Genomic DNA, 9,895 nt, shown 5'->3' with positions numbered 1-9,895 from the left:
TCTCTGTCTCAAAAAAAAATTTAAAAACATTAAGAAAAATAAAAATGAAAACATAAAAACTATAGTTGACTCTTGAACAATGCAGGGGGCTAGGGGGACCACCCCCCCTCCCCACATAGTCAAAAATCCGCATATAACCTTGGACTCCCCCCAAATTTAACTAGTAATAGCTACCATTGACCAGAAGCTTTGCCAGTAACAGAAATAGCCAATCAACACATATTTTGTATGGTATATGCATTACATACTGTATTCTTATAATAAGGCAAGCTAGAAAACAGAAAATATTACTAAGAAAATCATAAGAAAGGGAAAATACATCGATAGTACTATTCATATAGCGATAGAAAAAAATCCGCATATTCGTGGACCCACACTCAGTTCAAACCCGTGTCGTGCCAGCATCAGTTGTATGTGAGTAAAGCCTCATAATAATCCTCCGACCATGTTTTAAAACAACGATATAGGGGCGCCTGGGTGGCTCAGTCGGTTAAGCGGCTCGCGGTCCGTGAGTTCAAGCCCCACGTCGGGCTCTGTGCTGACGGCTCAGAGCCTGGAGCCTGTTTCAGATTCTGTGTCTCCCTCTCTCTCTGACCCTCCCCTATTCATGCTCTGTCTCTCTCTGTCTCAAAAATAAATAAACGTTAAAAAAAAAAAGATATACATAAATTAAAACATTAAAACTTTACCACTTCCGTGGTCATGAGGCTCTGATCAAATTTCCCCCCCTCCACCAGGTGGTCATTACAATTATTCTTAGCACACAAATCACAGTAATGTGGGTATTACAATTTTGCTAAATGATGATTAGCCACAAAAGGCTAAATGTTATTAGAAAGGCATCTCTCTCGTAATGAGGTGTTTAGATATTTTCTCCTCCTCATTGAGTCGATGCACCCACGGATGGATGTTGTTTATTGCTAAAACCAGACAGACACCAGCATCCCGTTTTTCATTTTTACAGGATGCACACTCTAGCTGGATGACACTGGAAGGGATTTTTTTTTTCTTCTAGTGAGGCCCGTCCATTTTTTCAACTGTGTCCAGCTTAGATGCCAAACATCACAAAGTAATCCAGCGTCAAATTCGTTTTTAATTTTTCGGATTCTGTTGAGGATAAAAACACGAGAACCCATCCTTCTCGCGAAGTGACTTGTTGTCTCGGGGTCACTTCATTCCTTGTGCTGTTTGCTCCGACCGACACCCGAGGATGGCTTCCTTTCCACGGAGCATTTATTGGAAAAAAAAAAAAAAGCTTAGAATCGTAAACATTTCTCTGTCCCTCCGAGATGTACCCACATCTCCCACCACCCAGGGCTGTCTTTCTCAAGGACCTGAGGACCATCCCTTTGAATGTAATTGTCAGGAAGGACGGGGCCTCCGCCTCCCTGCCTCAGAGTAGAATCTGGGCTTTGATAAAAGCCGGTTAGCAGACTCCGGCTGACCTGATCAGTTGACATTCACCAACCCCCCTACCTGCTCTTGGGAATCTATCGCTCCCCTGACTCCGGCCCCCTCTCACTGCACCCTCACCCTCTCTCCGGACTCCGCAGTCACGCTGTGTGACTGGCACCTGAGCTCGGTTGATGCTCTGGACTGCCCTCCCTAATGCAGGAGTTAGCATCTCCCTTCCCCCCAGCAAAACTACTGATGCTCTTTGCCAAGGGATCTGAGGCCACATGGGGCCCGAGAACCCTTCCCAGGAGTGCTCAACGCCCTCGCGGACACTGGACCCCCATCAGCCCGTCCGGCCAAGTTAAAACAACGGGCTTCGAACCCCCCAACCTCCCACCCTAGGGCAGACTCCCTAGAGAACATGCTGCTGTCCTTCTAAGCTGAGGAAAGTGCGTCCTGTCTGGAGGGGGCAGACAGGACCCTCACACTTGGGGCCTGGAAAGAAACCCGAAAGATGCTTCCAGGCCGTCTGGTGCAAAGATCGCATTGTCCAGCAAAAGTGGAAGCTGGGGGGACCAGGTGACTTTCCTGGGGCCGCAGAGCTAGTCACAAGCCGTCACTCTCTTCCCTTTCAAACAAGCCTGGCGGTGGCAAACGGTGCTGCGTGGCCTGGCACGTGACATGTGCCAAAGTAATGCTTGCCTAACTGACAGAGGGCGGCTCCGGGTGCCTCACACGCCTCCGTTAACCTCGGCCCATTCTGCAGCCAGCGGCGGGAGGCCTCCGAGACTGTGCTGGGCGTGGAAAGCCAACACCGAGCTGTATATGGTAAAAATGTAAGTTGACACTTCCCTTCTTTTGAAATGTGGCAGTGTCTCTCCCCTGTGGGGATATAAAGCCGTCCTCTCACCGTAGGTTCTGGAAGCCCCGAGGCTCAGTACACGTCCTAGGGCCCGGCAGGGCTGAGGGAAATTCAGGGAACATTTAGGGATGATCCTGCCGGCAGGAGCATGGACTGCTTGGCCCTAAGGAACCTGGGTTGTACAGCTTCTAGCCTTGTGGCCCTCCTTCGGGGCCTCTGGAGTGACAGGCATAATCTGGGCACAGTGAGGGGTCAGGGGCCAGGGTTCCCTGGAGGGGGAACAGTGGCAGAAGCCTCCAAGCTAAAGAAAGTTGATTGGAGAGACCTACTCACTCTATTTAAAGCTCAAGAAAAAGAAAGAAGAAAGAAAGAAAGAAAGAAAGAGGGAAGGGAAATATGAAAAGCAAACAACCTTTAGGCACATCAGAGATAATGCCTTGGCGGGGAGGGGCCCCGGCTTCTGGGAAAGGGCCTAGAAATTTCTGTGCACAGAGCCCCATACAGTGGGGGTGGGTGCCAGTTCTGGTGAAAACAGAAAACACCCTCAACACTATCACGAGGAGATGGCTTACTCAGTTACGGCACACCCCACCGTGAAATGTTCTCTGAAGAACGATGGGCAGCTGGATTTACTGGTTTAGAGAGGAGACCTCAGCATATTTTTGAGGGAAAAAATAAATTTAAAAACAGCGTTCTCAGTGAGATCCCATTTATGTAAAGTAGTGTCACACACACACACACACACACACACACACACACACACACGGGTGTCTGAGAGTTTCTGAAAAATCAGAAAACAGAACCAGAGTCGGCCTCATGTGCAGGACCTGTGCAGGGTCCCACACCCAGAGGGGCGCTAGGCATGCTTTACTGGTCTGCTGCCCCCTTCTTAATGATGTAGCTGGCTCTGCATAGAATAAACTCACTTTTTAAAAAATCAACCTTGCGGAGGTATAATTTACACACCACAGAATGCATGCATTTGAAGCACACAGGTGAACAAATGTTCACAAACATATTCACGTAACCACCACCACAGTCAAGACAGAGAACATCTCCATCACGCCCCAGAAAGTTGCCTCCTGGGGCACTTGTCAGGATGAGCACTGGGTGTTGTATGTTACCTATGAATCCCTGGATTCTACTTCTGAAAGCAAGACTGCACTGTATGTTAACTAATTTGAGAATAAATAAAATAAATAATAAAGAAGGAAAGACAAAAGAAAGAAAGAAAGAAAGAAAGAAAGAAAGAGGGAGGGAGAGAGAGAAAGAAAGAAGGAAAGATGAAAGAAAGAAAAAAGAAAGAAAGAAAGAAAGAAAGCAAGCGAGGGAGGGAGAAAGAAAGAGGGAGGGAGGGAAGGAGAAAGAAAGAAAGAAAGAAAGAAAGAAAGAAAGAAAGAAAGAAAGAAAGAAAGAAAGAAAGAGGAGGAAAAGAAAGAAAGAAAGAAAGAAAGAAAGAAAGAAAGAAAGAAAGAAAGAAAGAAAGAAAGAAAGAAAAAAGAAAGAAAGAAAGAAAAAAGAAAGAAAGAAACATCCCTCCTGCCCTGCCTGGTCACGCCCTCCATCCCAGACCCAGGCAACCACCCAGAGGCTTTCTTTCCCTCTGGCTGACTTTGTCATTTCCAAACTCCTATAAAAATAGAATTGTACAATATGCACTCCTGCGTCTGCTTTTCTTCCTCAATGCCATGTTCTGAGGTCCATCCTGCGGTAGTGTTATCGCTGTCTGTCCTTTTTTATTGTTACAATGACGTGTGGATATATACCAGTTCTGTCCCTCTGCCTGTTGATGGGCACGTGGGCAGTTTCCAGCTTGGAGCTGTGATGAGCGGTGCTGCTGGGAACATTCATGGGCAAGCCGTGTCTGGACATAGCTTTCATTTCTCTCGGGTAAACACCCAGAAGCGGAATTATTGTGCTATCTGTCACGTGAGTGTTTAACTGTATGCAACAACATCAAACTGTCTTCCAAAGTGTGTATTTCCATGTGTATAGTTCCACCAGCGAAAGTCGTTTGTAAACAGCATGTTAAATTTTCAAATACTTTGCTAGATGTCCTCAGGTGCTACAGAGGGTCCAGAAAGTCTCGGAAAGCGATTATTTATTGCACTTTTTTTCACACTAACGATTGGACACATTGTTTCAAGTTTACAGGTATTTCAGGAGAAAAAGCATCTAGAGGTTGAAGATTGGAAATGCAACTAACAATGGTTTAAAGTAAGTTTATACTGTTTCCTGGGATTGTGAACACCCTGAGCATGCAAAAATCACTAGGGGCGGGGGGGGGGGGTTGTCACCTAGACGTTCTAGACGTTCTATAATACCAGCTGTGGTTCACTTCCTGGCCATGAAAGCTACACTTATTTTATAGAAAATTCAGAAAATATAAAAAAGAACAAAAATATAGCTCAAAATCCTCATCATCGACATGCCAGAATTACTTCCTGCGTGTTTTGCTAGACGGCTGTGTGGGTGTTCGATGATGCTAATTGTGCTCTGTTAACTTCCTAAAACAGCTCCTATTTACAAAAGCATTACCTCCTCCTAGCAAAAATTCAAAAACAAAATACTCGTTGTAAAAGAGAAAGAAGAGGTCTCCCCCAAAGCCAACAACCGGCTGTGCATCTTGCCCACATGTATCACTTCTGTCCAGCCCTTTGCATACACACACGGATAGGAACACTGCATGCTTTTAAAGACGTATAATTTAAAAATTCATAGGATTTTTACATCCTAACGTTTTCTTCACCTAGTAATATGTCATTAAAATTCCTTAGAAAACAAAGTTTTTAATGTCTACTTAAAGTCCACATACAGATGCACCTTAATTTATTCAACTATTATTCAAATGTTGAGCACTTTGGATGAGACCCTTTCTGTGTGTGTGTGTGTGTGTGTGTGTGTGTGTGTGTGTGACAGAGAGAGAGAGAGAGAGAATGCCATAATAATCATCCTTTTCAGTAAATCTTGCCTGCATCTCTGATTCATTCATCTTGCTTAAGATAAAGTCTCAGAGTTAGAATTTCTAGAATTTCACATATTTTTTAATAATTAAAAAAACCCTATTATCTCTAAAATGTTTTCACCAGTCTCCTCTTCAACAGATCAAAACTCAATTGAATTGTTCTAAAACATTTAAACTATTTTTAGAGTGCAAAGTTATGCCTCCTTGTTGACTTAACTTGCAGGTTCACGATGCTCAGGCTGGGTGTTTAAAATCTGCTGATCGTCCGTTACTATCTTTTCCTTTGCAAATCGCTTTTATGTTCACCTACTTTTCCGTTAAAGTCTCATTTTTTTCTTATGGAACTATGAAAGTATTTCATGTATTTGTGAATCTCCAGCATTTATAACAATGCCTCAACCATCATAAGCACTCAGTAAATGTGAAGCAAATGAATAAATCCCAGGGATATTAGTCTTTTTTCCTACATGTTGCAAATATGTGCTCTCAGTTATCAGCTTAAATTTTTGCTCACGATGCTCTTTGGTTGTGCTTTTTGTTTATATTACCTCTCTTATTTTGAAATAGATTGACTCGTTAGCTATTGCCCAAGTAGAGTCCCTGTGGGCCCTTCAAGCTCTCCCCAGTAATAGTCTCTTAGATAACCAGGATACATTGTCAACAGTGGGAAAATATCGGTGCAATATCATTAACTTCAATACAGTGTATGACTACTTTTTATTATCATTGTACAATATCTGACACATAATTAGCTCCACATCGACATTTTAAAATATTGATCGGATGAGAATATGGAGGAATCCTATTTTAATCTAAATGTCTTCGTCTGTGAAAGTCCAAGACTGTTGGACAAAATGCCTCCAGTGGTATTTTTCTTTTTTTGATTCCCGTCACCCGTTTCGCCCACCCCCACCCTCACCCCACCCCACCCCACCCCCTCCTCTGGCGACTGTTCTCTGTGTTTATGATCTTGGGGGGAGTTTCTCTTTTTTTAGATTCCACCTATAAGTGAGATCATACAGTATTTGTCTTTTTCTGCCTGACTCATGTCACTTAGCATAGTGCCCTTAAGGTCCATCCATGTGGTCACAAATGGCCAGATTTCATTCTTTCTTATGGCTGAATAATATTCCATTAGATATATATTCCATTAGATATATATATATATATTCAGTATAAAATGTATAGATATATATATATTCAGTATAAAATGTATATATATTCAGTATATATATATTCAGTGTATATATATATTCAGTATATATATTCAGTATATATATATATATATATATATATATATATATATATATAATTCAGTATATATATATACACCATCATTTCTTTATGTTTTCATCCACTGATGACACTTAGATTATTTCCACTTCCTGGCTGTTATAAATAATCCTGCAATGCACATGGTGGTGCAGGTGCCTTATGACACGTAGTGTTTTCATTTTCTTTGGATGTATACCCTACAGCGGGATTTCTGGATCATGGGGTATTTCTGTTGTTAATTCTTTGAAGAACCTCCACAGCAGCAGTCTGCCTTCCCATTACATGTTGCAAATACGTGCTTAGCTATCAGACGGCTGACATTTTTGTCCACAATGCGTTATTGTGGTGTTTAGCAAGTGGTGTTTAGCGAGTCTTTCTTTTGTCCTTAAATCAGATAAATATTGCCCTGTATCACCTTCTTCTTCTCTTTTTGTGGAATACTAAAAGCTTAAGAATTAGAAAGGCGAGCTTTCTCTCACCACTCTCATTCTTGAAAAATGTCCCTGGTAACTCTCATCAGTTTATCCTTTACGTGAACTTGAAAACGAGTTAAGTCCACCCTCCCTCCCATCACACACACATCAATATTGTTTGGGTTTGGGGAGAATTGCCTTGAGCCTGTAAGTTATGACCCTCGGTCTTTCCATCCAATATTTCAGGATGCCTTTGTGACAACCCTCCTTTCATGTCCTTTGATGTTTGTTGGATCAAACTGGAAGGGATGCAGGAGGTCGTGAAGCCAACCGTAGGTGACGCCCACAGCACCCAGGAGCTCTGCCCTGGCCTCCCGATTTTCAGCCTGCGCAAAGATGACTAATTTAGCAAATATTTTTAAAAGACGGCTCGCAAGTTGGAATGTAAATTGACAGGCGGCTTTTTAAAGCAATTGGGAAATACTTGCCGAGAGTAGAAATGCCTGTGCTTCTGCACAGGAGACCCACGTGTAGGAGCCGCTAAGAACACCGTGTGGATGAACGTATATGCACAAGCATGTCCTTTAGCATCTGTATCGCAAGGAAAAACTAGAACCAGGTGCCCACCATCTAGGAGAACCATTCAGTCAACTCTGGTATGCAGATCAGATAGAATTTGAGGCTGCTTTCAGAAGTGATTCTTTTTATAAATTCCAGCAAACGATGGACAGCACACAAGGATTACCCATGATACTCTGGGTGGTAGGGCTGGCTGGGATTCTTGTTTCTTTCTATTTAAAAAGAAAAGTTTTGGGGGCGCCTGGGTGGCTCAGTTGGTTAAGCATCGAGCCTCGGCTCTGGTTATGACCTCACGGTTCGTGAGTTCGAGCCCCACATCTGGCTCCGTGTTGACAGCTCGGAGCCTGGAGCCTGCTTCGGATTCTGTGTCTCCTTCTCTGTCTGCTCCTCCCTGGCTCGCGCTCTGTCTCTCTCGCTCTCTCTCTCAAAAATAAAATAAAAACATTTAAAAAAGCCAAACAACAGTTTTCCAGGGCACCTGGGTGGTTCAGTCAGTTAAGCATCCAACTTGATTTCGGCTCAGGTCATGATTTCACAGATCGTGGGTTCAAGCCCCATGTCTGGCTTTGCGCTGACAGTGCAGAGCCTGCTTGGATCCCTCTGTCTCCCTCTCTCTCTCCCTAGCCTGGCTTATACTCTCTTCCTCACTCTCTTAAATAAATAAACTTAAAAAAAATAGTTTTCCACGATGTATTTCTTTGATGATATTTAAAACCTTTTAATTTTTTTTGAAGTTTATTCATTTTTGAGAGAGAGAGAGAGAGAGAGAGAGTGAGCAGGGGAGGGGCAGAGAGAGGGAGACACAGAATCTGAAGCAGGCTCCAGGCTCCGAGCTGTCAGCACAGAGCCCAACAAGGGGCTTGAACTCATGAACCGTGAGATCGAGACCTGAGCCAAAGTTGGACACTTAACCAACTGAGCCACCCAGGCGTCCCTCAAACCTATTTTAAATGAGCCATTAACGGTTTTCAAAATTAATACACTTTTATCGTAACAAATCTATACATGGGGTACCTGGGTGGCTCAGTTGGTTGAGCACCCGACTTCGGCTCAGGTCATGATCTCACAGTTTGTGAGTTGGAGCCCCATGTCGGGCTCTGTGCTGACGGCTCAGAGCCTGGAGCCTGCTTTGGATTCTGTGTCTCCCTCTCTCTCTGCTCCTCTCCTCGTGCTCTGTCTCTCTCTCAAAAAATAAATAAACATTTAAAAAATCTATACTCATTGAAAGGAAAAAGGCTAAATGCTGCACAAAACTTATAGAAGAAAATGAAAATAATCTAGAATCTTACCACGGGGAGAGACTCACTTCTAACATTTTGTTGTACAATAACAGAGACATACAGACAGATGGATAGATAGATAAATAGATAGACAAATAGACAGGGGTGTCTGGGTGGCTCAGCAGGGGAGCCTGCTTCGGATTCCGTGTCTCCCTCTCTGTCTGCCCCTCCCCCGCTCACATTCTGTCTCTCTCAAGAATAAGAAACATTAAAAAATTTTTTTAAATAGATAGATATTACACACACACACACACACAAATACTGTTTTGCAAACTGCTTCTTCCATTCATCAATACATCATGGACATCCTTCCACATCCATAAACGTCAATCTACTTCATTCTTTTTTTAATGGTCTGCATTAAACTATTCCCACCCAGGCATCTTGTTGGTGAACGTGCCATTATTTATTTCACTAATGCCCCTACTGATGCACATGCAGGTTGTTGGCAATGTTTCCCTTAGCAATTAGCGTATCAGTAAGTGAGCTGGACTGGGAGTCAGCCTCCGGGCTAGTTTGTCACATCTACTGCGAATTCACTATCCCCCATCATGTCCTCAGTCTCCTCCTTGGCAACACGAGGATGTGGAGGACATCAGATGAATTCTGAGACGCCTCAGCTGCAGCAGTCTGATTTCTTGGGATGGCAGCTGATTTTTCAAGAACACAAAGTGCTCAGTGTAATTTCGAATAAATGGCACAACTCAAAATAGGGTTCCTCTCTCAGAGGATACTGTGAAGGGCCCCAGATCCCTGCCAGGCTCACTTCCTGATCCAGAGAGTGACTGGAAAGTGACTTCCAAAGCCCATCTTGGGCCACAAACCCTCGGGAATGCAGCCCTGTCTTCAACCAGGCAGAAGCCGTGCGACGGCGATACAGCCCCGTGCTGCCCGCCCCGTCACCCGCAGACCCCTCTCAGCCCCCCTCTTCTTCCCTGCCATCTTTCCCTGAACCTCAAAAATGCACGCATTAGGGTGCCTTGAGTTCGGTGTTTGCTCTGCAGCAAATCTCTCAATAATCCCCCTGCCAGTATCACCAGACCCTCTCCAGACGCTCTCGAAATGAGCCTCTCCTTTGCAAAGAGCTTCTGAGGTTGCGTAGCAAGCACGAGAGTGCGCTTCGACT

General features: G+C 44.0%; 1 long non-coding RNA gene across 1 annotated transcript; it reads left to right on the top strand.

Moving 5' to 3' along the window:
- Positions 1-3,840: 3,840 nt before the first annotated feature.
- LOC106977910 (uncharacterized) lies at positions 3,841-7,951 on the top strand. Its single transcript, XR_003415945.2, has 2 exons — positions 3,841-4,474; positions 7,157-7,951. It is a non-coding gene; the product is annotated as an uncharacterized LOC106977910 (long non-coding RNA).
- Positions 7,952-9,895: the final 1,944 nt, after the last annotated feature.

The sequence above is a fragment of the Acinonyx jubatus genome, chromosome D1, assembly GCF_027475565.1.
Source record: "Acinonyx jubatus isolate Ajub_Pintada_27869175 chromosome D1, VMU_Ajub_asm_v1.0, whole genome shotgun sequence".
In the NCBI taxonomy this organism is placed as follows: Eukaryota; Metazoa; Chordata; class Mammalia; order Carnivora; family Felidae; genus Acinonyx; species Acinonyx jubatus.
This window is presented reverse-complemented; position numbering and strand designations above follow the sequence as displayed.